This window comes from Symphalangus syndactylus, chromosome 4 (assembly GCF_028878055.3).
Source record: "Symphalangus syndactylus isolate Jambi chromosome 4, NHGRI_mSymSyn1-v2.1_pri, whole genome shotgun sequence".
In the NCBI taxonomy this organism is placed as follows: domain Eukaryota; kingdom Metazoa; phylum Chordata; class Mammalia; order Primates; family Hylobatidae; genus Symphalangus; species Symphalangus syndactylus.
The window spans coordinates 125,537,369-125,549,450 of record NC_072426.2 but is presented as its reverse complement, the minus strand read 5'-3'; the positions used below and the strand labels follow the sequence as shown (position 1 = coordinate 125,549,450).

The window sequence follows — 12,082 nt, the reverse complement described above, 5'->3', positions numbered from 1 at the left end:
AAAATATAAAGCTTTTTCCTACCTTCTGCAGCTTCTCTCTTCATTTGTCATGTTGTTTTTTATTTGCTTTTTAATGTCATTCTAAGTAAAGAAAAATTAAAATTCAAATGATTAGCATGAATTTTACCTTTCATCTTTACATTGTATAATACCTCTTTTAAATGCAAATATGAGCATTTGACTTGTATGCAGAATCACTGGATTTGCTCAACTCATAGTTCGTGGCTTGTCCCTGGAGGTGCCTCCAGCTAGCCAGAACAAACAAACACAAGCCGGAGTCTGCAAGGTTGGAAGGAGGAAGAGAGGCTCCCCAGGTGGTGGAGTGGGCCTGGACCAACACTCCCTCAGGCACAGGGATAATTGCAGGGAGACTGCACACCCTCAAGGAAGGCCCGGGCTCTCCCCCACAATTCAGGGCACATGGGGCTTAATGTCTGTCCCATTCCTTCTTCCTACCAGCTGCTGCACCAACCAGCCATTTCCAGGTCAAGGGCAGGAAAGTCCCACAGAGTCAGCCTCACAAGCACAAATGACCTCTAAGAGTATTGCAACTTCTGTACCAAGACAGCTACATGCCTGGATCAGAGGTAGGCCAGAGACTTGCCCCCACTGAGGCACCCCTGGCAGAGTGTAGAGCTGCCAGCCTGCTGAGGGCCAAGGTCAGCCCTGGGTCTCTGGGCTATGGAAGGAGATAGGTACTGAGAACTATCCCAGGGGAAGTGGGGTGTCAGCAGGAGGTTGGACCATGTGTCAGCCAAAGACCCCAATGTATGCTCCATTGTCCCATTGGATTTCACTTACGAAACACGAATTCACAAATAAAATGATTAAGAATTTCAAGATGGTGACCACAACCAGAGAGCCCTAATCCCAAATGTGGGGCCACGTGCAACTGCACTGCTTGTGCCCCCTTAAAGCTGGTCCTGACCTCAAGCAATAGAGTGATGCTGGGAATGTCTGTCAACACAACTGGAAAGGAAATACGTGGGGTGTATAGGTGTTTTGGGGAGCCTGTATATGTGTGGTGCTTCTCAGTGACACCTTAGAGGGCCTGTCCATTTGTTTCAATCCTACTTTTTTTTTTTTTTTTTTTGAGATATAATCTCACTCTGTTGCCCAGGCTGGAGTGCAATGGCGTGATCTCGACTCACTGCAACCTCTGCCTCCTGGGTTCAAGTGATTCTACTACTTCAGCCTCCCAAGTAGCTGTGATTACAAGTGCACACCACCACAGTGGCTAACTTTTGTATTTTTTAGTGGAGATGGAGTTTCACCATATTGGCCAGGCTGGTCTTGAACTCCTGACCTCAAGTGATCTGCCAGCCTTGGCCTCCCAAAGTGCTGGGATTACAGATGTGAGCCACCAAGCCTGGCCAAAATCCTACAATTTTAATTGTCTTTTTAACCAATTTTTAAAAATTATAAAATAAAAGTAACATAGACTTTATCATGGTGACCATTTTGAACAGTTCAGCAGCATTAAGTACATCCACGTTACGGTGCAACCATCACCACCATCCCTCCCCAGAACGCTTTCGTCTTGCAAAACTGAAATTTTGTACCCGTTAAACAGAAACTCATCATTTCCTCCTCTCTCCAGCCCTGATGATCACTGCACTTTCTGTCTCAATGAATTTGACTACTCTAGGTACCTCATTTAAGTGAAATAGCCCAGTATTTGTCTTTTGCAATCGGTTTATTTCACTTCGCATATTGTCCCCAAGGTTCATTCATGTTGTAGCCTGTGCCACAGTTTCTTTCCTTTTTAGGGATGAATAACAGTGCATTGTCTATGTACATTACATTCTGTTTATCCATTCATTCATTGATGCATACTTGGGTTGCTTCTGTGTTTTGGCTAGTGTGAATAATGCTGCTATGATCATAGATGTACAATTTATTGTCTTTTAAAACTTAGCTTCTGTCACTGAGTGTTACAATGATGCTGCAGCTACTCTGTGGGACCTGGAGCCTCAGAGACATGCCCAGATTTCATACTCAATGCTCCACCGAGGATTTGGGTTCCAGCCTGCATAGATTGGCAGCAGAAGGAAAATGTTTCGGAAAGAGACACTACTGAACATTATTTTTCTTTGTTTCTGCAAAACAACTTTGGTTTATTTTCTCCCATTTGAGTCTTTGTTTTTACCTATGCAAATGTGATTCATCTTTCAGCGCTGGAGAAGGGCCCTAAATAACATAATTACTTCACCAATCAGCTATTTGGCTACTGGAAATCATCTTTTTAGTGAGGTCGACTGTCATTGCTTGAGCTCTATACAGACTTCAAATGATGAGCACGCTTCTTTTCTTAACATGCTAATTTTCCTCTGAAGCCAGTGTTATTTTAAAAGGGGGGTTTAATTGGATATTAAATCTACAATTGAAAGATTAAATTATGAAATAAACAAACATATCAATCTAATAGGTCTTTGGAAAAAAATCAGGAATTCCACTCTAGTTTTTAAATGCAAATGCATTCCGATATATATATTTAATTCTCTGCCCATTTTGCTGTGCTTTGTAGCTCTCAACCTGAATTCTTTCCTGGGTTGCTTCCAAAGGAAATCATCTCAAGAGGCCGAGTAAGCTCAGGATTCTGTGAGCACTGGCCCCAAAATAACCTTTTGCTTAAAGACTTTACCTGTATAAATGAAATTCAAGAAATGTTGAGAAACCATTTTGAAATGAATAATACTGAAGCAATTCCAAGGGGTATAATTTGGGATGCATCAAAGGTGGTGGTAAGAGAATACATTTACCTCACTGTAAGTTTAAAGGAAATCAAAGATCAAAACAGATACATGTTCGAGAAGGAAATTAAGAAATGAGAAGTACATCATAGCCATAAAAAAATCCCAAATGATTTTTCAGAAAATTATTTCAAGGCAAAGTAATACCTTCTTTTAATAGAAAAGTACATGAAACCCCCTCCCCTCAAGTTTATAAAGCAGGCTTCCTGGGAATAGGAAATAAAGATGAGTAGCTTTTCAACTCTACATTTTAAAAAGGTACAAGAAAACAAAGATTTTTTTTAACCCCTAAAATAAGTACCTATGTGGGAGAATGGGACTACCACCATGATGTGAGGGTCTCTTTAGATACAAGTGCTCTGGGCTGGGAGAAATGAAAGCAATATTCATTAGCACCAACCACAACTCTGCAATCAGCCATGCTAGGCTGAATTAGACACATCCGCAGTGCAAGAGTGCTCCTGGGGTAATCAAGATTGGGGCAAGGAGGAAAGCAGGTGGTGGCACATCCTTGCTGCCATCTCTACCTCTTAGGAAAGCCTTGAAAATGTAATATTATGGATGGGTGCAGTAGTTCATGCCTGTAATCCCAGCACATTGGGAGGCCGAGGCAGGCAGATCACTTGAGGTCAGGAGTTCAAGACCAGCCTGGCCAACATGGTGAAACCCTGTCCCGACCAAAAATACAAAAATTAGCTGGGTGTGGTGGCATGCGCCTGTAATCCCAGCTACTTGGGAGGCTGAGGCAGGCTAATTGCTTGAACCTGGGAGGTGGAGTTTGCGGTGAGCCAAGATGGCACCATTGCACTCCAGCCTGGGTGACAGAGCAAGTCTCCATCTCAAAAAAAAGAAAAGAAAAGAAAAAAAAGAAACGGTTTCTGATAAAGTGATATGTTTTTGATTTGTCTCAAAAATAACATAGAACGTGGCCAAGTGGGTAGAGACTCAGGTGAAACAAGACTGTCCAGGTGTTGATAACAGTTGAAGCCGGTAATGGGTACAGAGGAGCTCATATACCAGTGTCTATTTTGTATGTGATTGAAATTTTCCATAACAAAAAGTTTATCTTTAAAGAAAAAAGCCATCTTTACTTAGGAATCCTCTACCCATTTCCACAGACAGGAGTCTCACACTTTCTTTCCCAGAACAGGCCCCATGCTGGTTCTATGTGGAGCCATAGCCCTTCTGGGTTCCCAGTTCCAGCCACGCCAACACTGACTGGGGACAATCACCCACTGACACAGCAGCCTGCTCTGGGAGATCAGGAGGCAGTACAGGAGCCAGGTTTGCTGCAGGGGGAAGGAGACAGGGTAGGGTCCTTGTGATGGGACTTGAAGAATCTCAAAGAGCCCACACTGGATTCCATTCCCCAATCATCTGGCTTAGAGGCCAACATTCTTTTTGTTGAGTTTGACTTACAGCAACAGTCTTTCCCCTTTCTTTTTCTTCTTCTTTTTTTTCCTTTGTATCAGGATGCAAATGTATCTCTCTTAACTCCCTACAAATGACTAGTCCTTTAAGGCAGGGGTCCCTAACCTTTTTTGCACCAATGTCTGGTTTTGTGGAAGACAATTTTTCCACGAACCAGAGGTGGAGAGGTTGGTTTTGAGATGAAACTGTTCCACCTCAGATCATCAGGCATTAGATTCTCAAAAGGAGCATGCAACCTAGATCCCTCACATGCACAGTTCACAATAGGGTTGGTGCTCCTATGGGAATCTGAGGCCACTGCTGATCTGACAGGAGGCGGAGCTCAGGTGGTAATGCTCGCTTGCCTGTGGCTCACCTCCTGCTGTGTGGCCCAGTTCCTGCTTTAAGGAAGAAGAGAAAAGGAAAAGAAAACCATTTACTAAATGCTCATTGACTAAGCATTAAACAAAGAACCAGGCACTTTACATATGATAGTTCATGTAATCCTGTCAGATGAGGCAATTTTTAAAAATCCCATTTTAAAAAAGAGGCAACTGAAATGGTGACATAAATTATTAAATTCAAATTCAAATTATTAGCATGAATTTTACTTTTCATCTTTACATTGTGTAATATCTCTTTTAAATACAAATATGAGCATTTGATTTGTATGCAGAATCACTGGATTTACTCAATTCGTATTTCGTGGCTTGTCCCTGGAGGTGCCTGCAGCTAGCTAGAAGAAACAAACATAAGCCAGAGTCAGCAAGGTTGGAAGGAGGAAGAGTACCTTTGGTTGCAGACTAAAATAGCAGACCAAACTCAAACCGTTTCAAACAACAGGAGAAACTTTGTGGCTAAGGTAACTCCCACAGTGCTGCAGGTGGCAGGGACGGTTCTTCCAGGGCTGTGGTTCCTGTGTCCCTGTGAGTCTCCAGACTGCATTCCTCCATGCACTGGCTTCATCCACAGGCTGGCTTCCATCAGAATAAAAAGGCCGCCGCAGCCTCAGCCTACCCCCACCGAAGCAAGAAAGAGCTTCTCTTGATTCAGCACAACAAGGCAAGTCCTGCAGTTCATTTGGATTAGACTAATCAATTATTATGGACAGGGAGAGCCATGTGATAAGTGGCTCAGTCCCATCTCCTGACCACAGCAAAGAAAGAGGATGAGATTATATTGCATGGTTATGCCAATTAAGGCCCACCCTTGGGGCTGGGACTTTGGTTAATTTTCCCAAAACCACAAGACTGCTGCAAAGTTAAATAATTGCTATAAAGCAGAGAACTACATTCATCAGAGTTCCACAGAAAAATAGTTGGATAGAATTAGCTTTCCCAGGGGTCTTTGTGCTTAAACATTCACAAGAAAGGAGCTCTGGGAGAAACAAAGCTGCCCCTCGTCCACCTACCCTGGTGTGACCCAGCTTGGCGGCTGAGCAGAGGAAAAGTGTTGGTGGCCATTTCTGGTATGGGGAAAAAGCAAAAGGGAAGATGGTGCTGAAACAGCAAAGCGGATAACTTTTGCCTTAAAGATACAAGAGATTTTGAGAGAGGCTGTGATAGGGAGAGAAGTTTTTTTTTTTTGTTTTTTTTTTTTGTTTTTTTTTTTTTTTTTTAAGACAGAATCTTACTCTGTCACCCAGGCTGGAGTGCAGTGGCACAATCTCGGCTCATTGCAACTTCCGCCTCCTGGGTTCAAGCGATTCTCCCACCTCAGCCTCCCAAGTAGCTGGGATTACAGGCACCCGCCATCATGCCCGCCATACAGGCACCCGCCATCATGCACCCATACAGGCATACATGCCCACCATGCATGCACCCATACATGCACCCATACACCCATACATGCACCCATACACCCATACATGCACCCATGCATACATGCACTGATACATACATGCACCAGGCATACATGCACCCATACACCCATACATGCCCGCCATACAGGCACCTGCCATCATGCCCAGCTAATTTTTGTATTTTTTAGTAGAGATAGGGTTTCACCATGTTGGCCAGGCTGGTCTTGAATTCCTGACCTCAGGTGATCCACCCGCCTCGGCCTTCCAAAATGCTGGGATTACAGGCTTGAGCCACTGTGCCCGGCTGCTTTGTTTTGTTTCCGATGGTGTTTGCTGTGCATTGATCATTCTCTCTTTCTTTTAATATTTGCTAGAGAAATTGAGTAAAGAATTGAAGCATTAGTAATTAATTTAAATTGTTGGATTGTGTTTCTCCAAACATGCCACTGGGCTGAGAATGGACCATGTAGGGCTCCGGGATTTATTCAGGTTACCTAGCAAATTGAAGCAAGATGTCATCAAGAATCAAAAAGGAATAATATGGACAAAGTGTGTTCTGGCTGTGTAGAAGCTGAGGACTGCTGGAAGCGGGAAAGGCCTGGTGGAGGAGGTGGAATCTGATATCCAGTTGTGCAGAAAGTTTGGCTGGTGAAACTGAGGAGAAGTTGTGAAATTGGCAAAGAAAAAGTTGGCAATCTGCAGAGAGAGAGTAATAGTACACAGTGGGGAGGACGCACAGCCTGGAGGCAGGAAGGACAGGGTCCAACCATTGGGCAGCCAGGGAGAAAGGGAAGGCCATCAGGAGGGGAGCTGGGGAGATTGCCAAAATTCACCCTTTATTAGGAGAGCTTAGATGTAAAATATGGCCCTCGACACTATTGAATATATCATAGCAGTTAGATGGAATCAACTCAATGTGCATATCCTTCATGGATAGAACTCAGACACGTGGTGAGTAAAACAAGAAAGAACCAGAAGAAAGTCTGTAGCACACTAACATTGATGTAATTTAGAAACCTCTACACCCATCAAGCTAAACTTTACAAGGACACAGACAACCAAGGACACTGTGTGCATCAAACTCATTAAAGAGGGCACCTGCAGGGAGGAGCGGTTGCACACAGGGGCTAGAATGGAGGAGGAGAAAAACAAGGACCTCCCCCAAACAAGAGAGGGAACTGGCATGGAGAGGTGAGGTGAAGTGGCAGGAATTAGGGGATGAGGTTACCTCAACTTCCTAAATCTACATTCAAAAAGGAAAAAGCGCAAAAGACAGTCTTGGTTGACCACACAAGGCCAAGAAGAGAAGGGCTGTGGGCGCTAGTGGCAGCTCCTCCCATCTCCCCTGCTTTTGGTGCTGCGAAAGGGAATAGCAGGTAACTCCACATGCAGGAGCTGCCACAGCAGGGCACGGGATCAGGGATGGCCCGTGGGGTAGCAGAAAGAGCACAGGAGTTCCCTGGCCTGCCACCATCTGGCCGGTGACTGGTCAACTCCCTTCCCTGTTCTGGGTCCAAACTGCTTATCTGTAAAATACAGGGTTTGCACTGCAGGTCCTCTATAGACCCTTCCAAATATAAAACCCCTACCCTTCCTCCTGACCTAGGAAAAAATACCAGCAGCCTAACAAAGTTCAGCTCCAGTCACTTCCCAATTCTGGGCCATCCCAGAGGGTAGAATCAGGCTCCACGATTTGATTTCATGGCCGGTGAATATAAAGCAAATCCATCAATGACCCCTCAATACGCCGATATGAGAATTACAAATCAATCTTCATAGAGGTTGTATTGTGTTTATAATGTGCTTTGCATAAGTTTGTATGACTCATGAAACCCTAAACATTTGTTTTTCTCTAAAAGAAGGAGTTATATTCAGTGACCGAAATGAACTATGCCAGTGTGTGTGTGTGTGTGTGTGTGTGTGTGTGTGTTTGGTGTTGGAAATCAGTGTAAATGCTGTTATTTTCCTTTCAGTAATGAGCTGATTTCCACATCTAGGCAGGAGCACTCAAGGAATCAATGCTGTTGACCGCTGCCACAATTGTCATGTTTTAAGCCATTTCTCGTTTTATTCATGCTCTTGTGTATCTCCTGTGTTTGACAAGCTCTTTCTCTGGGTAATAAAGGACCATTTCTAGTTCCCTAGAACTGCTTATTTTGTCCCCTATTGTTTATTACAATGCAGGTGTGGACTATTTGTGAATTTGCCTATGTAACAGAATTGAAGGCAGAGTAGTTGTAGAGTCAAAATTTATTTATGGAGCGTTAATATGGAACCTGAGCCTGGAAAGGTGGCGGGTGAGGGATTTCTGTGGGAGCCGGGAATGTTCTGCCTCTGGATTAGGGTGTTGGTTACAAAGGGTATGTTCAGTTTGGGAAAACCCATCAAGCAGTACATTTATGTGTTTTTCTGCGTATATATTATATTTCGATTATATGTATATTTAACAAAAGTATTGAAGTCACCGGTAGCTCATATTCTTGTGGGGATGTCTAGGGATTAACAATCATTAATGGACTTGGATACTAGTAGTCAAATTTCATCTCAGGCTCATAGAATATTAAACATGGAAGGGATCTTAGAAATAATTCAGTTTAATTTTTAATTTACAGCCGAGGAAACACAGGCCCAGAGGGAAAGTGGCTTTCCCAATCCCACGCGGCAAGGCAGAGATGGATCCATCCAACTCTCTCCTCCCAGCCAGGGCTTAGCGACAACACAGCTACAGGTGAGATGGTGCAGCCAAAGAGAGTTGAGCTGTTGGAGACAAATACTGTGTTTATTCAGATATTCTCTGGTGGTTTCAGTCTAAACTGAGGAATTATTTGTGTTGAAGGTCACCTCCCATCCTGTAGTAATCTGTGACAAAATTACTGGAATCTACATCTGAAAGTCCTTCTGCGGGTTCTTACTTCTAAGTCAAAGATCATCTGAATTAAGGCTGGATATGTGTTTGTGAAGGGAGAAGGTGATAATTTACCAGCGATTGATGGGTGCTGTTTCCATATAGAAGTACTTTTTTTTTTTTTGAGTTTGGAGCTAAGGTAATTTGCTTTTAGATATGCAGAATAAGGCAAGGCCATTTCTGTTTCCTACCTTTCTCCTCCCAGGGGCCTGAGATGCTCAGAGGCCTGGTCCTCTGGCTGGTGGAGCCTTGGAGGCAGTAGTGAAGATCCCTGGAAGAGGGAGGCCATGAAGAGGGATGCAGATACCTGGCAAGCCCACCTCCCTTCTATGCCACCTGCCAGCCTTCTCTGACATTCCCAAACCAGGGACCAACACTGCCAATCAGGGAAGATTTACATGCATTTAATTATGTAAGTCGCGTTAGTTTATGCAGAGGGAACTCGTATTATGAATACACTCTGGCAAGTCAGTTATTTAGCATCTCTCCCTACCTGCTCCACCTGGAAGAGGCCCATGAAATAAATGCCCTGAGTCGTTCGGGCAGTGAACTGGAAACTCAGAATCCATACCTCAGGTGCCACTGTCAGTGTAGGAAATGCTGTATTGGCAATTTCAAACAAATAAACTGGATTTGGGGGAGGGGAGTGGGGTGCGGAGAAGGGAAGGGGAGGGAGGGACAGACACAGGGAAGGAGAAACAGAAAGAGGATGAGAAAGCGTGCCCTAAATAAGGAGGCTGCCACTGAAGTTTGTGCTTCAGGCCAGAACAAAAGGCAGAGGCCTTTAGCAAGGCAAGTGCTGAACTCCACAGGCAAGGAAAAGAAAAGACTTTAAGCAAGGATTAAAAGAGGGAGAGAAACTCATAACCTGTGTTGTACCAGAAAGAAAAGCTTATACATGTAGTTTATTAGTTTCCACCATTGTCATCGCCTCTGGCAGCGTGTACAGTAGAAAATACCAGAAGGGAGAAAAAAAAAAACAAAACTTGAACTTGATTCCCCTCCTGATAACCCTGTCCTGTCAAGCAAGGCGAGATAAGGGGAACAGTTCACCTTGTCCTCCTGAAGGTCAGGCCATCAGGATGGGGTGGCCTAGGGATCACCATGAAAAGCAGCTGAGTTGTTGTTGCTGTTACAACTCAAAACCCCTTTTAGAAGCTGGGGCCCCAGCCAGGCTTTAGAAGTCCACAATGGACATTGTTTCAGGAATCCCCCACCCTGCAGAAAAGGGACTTTATTTTTGTTCCATCACAGCAGAGCTCTAGCTAACGTCCAGCCTCAGTCCCTTTCCCACACAGCTGCCCCTGGGAGGACGCTTGCCAGTTCAGCCCAGCCCGTCTGCCCCTCCACCTTTTGCCTTCTCTAATTCTCCCCAGCTCTCTCTCTCTGTCTTTTTTTTTTTTTTTTAATAGTAAAAGAAAAGCTGGAGAAGCTACTGGAAGTCTGGGGTTTGGACAGGAGGTGAGATCACTCCCAGAGGCACCATGGGGCAGAAGTGGAGAGCCAGGCGCTGTCCCCAGCCGGCCTATCCTGGCGACTTCCTTTCCAGGCCCATGTGTGTCACTGGGCTCCTCAGAGTTGGTGTGACCCTGGGTTCCATGGGAAGGTTCTGCTCCTCACTCCAGCCGAGGCCTCTTTCTGATCCGTAGGCAACGACTGTGGTCTGGGCAGGCTGCTTTCTCCTAACCTGTCTTGGGGTTTCTTTCAGCTTAAAACCAAAAACAGGGTGCTCCATTCACACTGTTTCTAGATTCCATTATATTTAGCAAGCACGAAGCCCTGAGTCTGCTGAGAAGGGCTGAGTGGCTTTTATTAGTGATTCGTGAACTGGGCAGCATCCAGTCTACAAAACAGACTAGAGCTCCACTGGGTGAGGCAGAACAGTGGGTTTCTGTAAGGCAACTTGAGCAGGAACGGGGAGATAGCCTACTGCAAAAAGCAGATTGGTTAACATCAGGTCACTTCAGGTTACTCTCCTTGTGTGGGTTAAAGCAGAGGGGCTCCCTTATAACAAGCTCAGTTGACTGGGCCGCTTTTGATTGGTTGCTGTGAATCTCCTGTTTCTTGGTAAACGGCCCTATTTGGATATTAGGCTACTGTCTCTCCTGATTTCTCAGAAGGCCAGATCTTAAAGGTAAACAGCTTAGGTTTCAGTTTGGTGACATGGAGCCTTAGCATGAGTGACTTCACGTTAGATTGGTTTGTCAGGGTTTAGTGCAGGAGCTCAGTCCAAATCAATGGTCTCCCATAAATTTTATTTCACTGAGAGTGTTTGTGACGTATGTGTTATGTCTGAGCACACTCCAAAACCAAACACAGGTTGGGTCATTCATTCAATAAATGTTTACTAAGCTTCTATTTTGTGCCAGGCACTGCTCTGAAACTTACAGACCAGCCGTGAACAGAACAGATAATTTCTGACTTCATGGAGTTTACATCCTAGTTGGAGAGACAGAAAAAATACTAAATAATTCTTTAAACATTAAGGTAATCCTTCTACTAAGGAAAATAAAGCTGGGAGACAGGTCCAGAGTATGTGCTGGGAGGAATACAGTATTAAATAGAGTGGTCAGGAAAGGTCTCACTGACTGCAATATTGCTTGGGGATAGGCTGCTGTTTTGAAATCTTTCTACCTCTGCTTCTTCTTTGCCAAGCGTACAAATGATGAGGATAAAGTCAGTAGCCCAAAGCCTTGCCGTCAGCAATCTGTATCTCCAATATAAGATAACAATTCCTCTCAAATACCCAAATCACAAAAGTCCAGGCCCCACCTGTCAAATCAGCAGGAAGTTTAGACTTCTCTTGGGTTTTTCTCCCAAAAGATTCCTCAGAATCATGGAATGAGTTAGACTTGTCCATTAATCAGTCCCCTTTTTTGCTACCATCCAGAGAACCAGTTCAAGTTTCTGGAGGCTGGATGTCTAGCCCTCACCCTGGCACAGTGGGCTGTGGGCTCTGTGGTCCAGTTGCTAGTCAGGAGACATCCTGGTGGCCCCTGATTCATGTTCACATTCACATCACTGTTCCTGCGGTTCTCTACACATTTACCTTGGTATTAGCTCTCCTTGCCCCTGGTCCAGCATACCCCTTCAACTTCCAAGTATGGGTCACCTTCCTTAAGTAAATTTCCTCTTGGGACTGTATTTTCTTTTAAATAAAAATTGGCCTTGTCCGAGAACTTATTCATCAGATACAGTCATGTATCTTTGAAT

The 12,082-nt window shown here is 44.4% G+C and overlaps 1 long non-coding RNA gene across 1 annotated transcript in view; it reads left to right on the top strand.

The window, feature by feature from the left end:
- LOC134736506 (uncharacterized) overlaps positions 1 to 12,082 on the top strand; it is a 108,892-nt gene that overhangs the window by 76,295 nt on the left and 20,515 nt on the right. The window contains exons 5-6 of the long non-coding RNA XR_010120571.1: positions 8,577 to 8,692; positions 9,075 to 9,281. This is a non-coding gene — a long non-coding RNA (uncharacterized lncRNA). The remainder of the gene's footprint in view (positions 1 to 8,576; positions 8,693 to 9,074; positions 9,282 to 12,082) is intronic.